Source organism: Penaeus monodon, chromosome 23 (genome assembly GCF_015228065.2).
Source record: "Penaeus monodon isolate SGIC_2016 chromosome 23, NSTDA_Pmon_1, whole genome shotgun sequence".
NCBI classification, from domain to species: Eukaryota; Metazoa; Arthropoda; class Malacostraca; order Decapoda; family Penaeidae; genus Penaeus; species Penaeus monodon.
The window spans coordinates 31429498-31429889 of NC_051408.1; the positions used below are offsets into that span (position 1 = coordinate 31429498).

At 54.8% G+C, this 392-nt stretch overlaps 1 protein-coding gene across 1 annotated transcript in view; it reads left to right on the forward strand.

Annotated features, from left to right (window-relative positions):
- The window catches only part of LOC119587930 (nesprin-1-like), a gene marked incomplete in the record, with an annotated part of 36964 nt that overhangs the window by 31701 nt on the left and 4871 nt on the right, over positions 1–392 (forward strand).

A 392-nucleotide genomic window follows, 5' to 3' on the forward strand; every position in this document is an offset into this window, starting at 1 on the left:
CCCGCGGGTGCGTGTATCGGCTAGATTTGCAATCGTCTCGACGCCGCCAATCGGGAAGATTTGCGGCCGATTGTGCATTATCTCCACATCGGCATCTCGTATTATCCCGGGATTTTCCAGCCGTAATGCGAAACAGAAGGTGACAAGTGAAACGAACCATGATTGGCCGGGTCATGGGAAGGGGGCGGGACTCGATGTGGGCGGCGGCCGCTGATTGGCGGACGCCGTTCCCGCACCTTTTTCGGAGGTCATTACAGATCAATGATTCGGTTTTATCATGTATAGACCAATCGGCGGAAAATGGATTTGCTTGTGGTACATTAGAGGCAATAAATAGCGGGCGGATGGCGGAGCCCCTGGAATCTCCCCCGCTGCCTCTCCTCTTCCCTTGT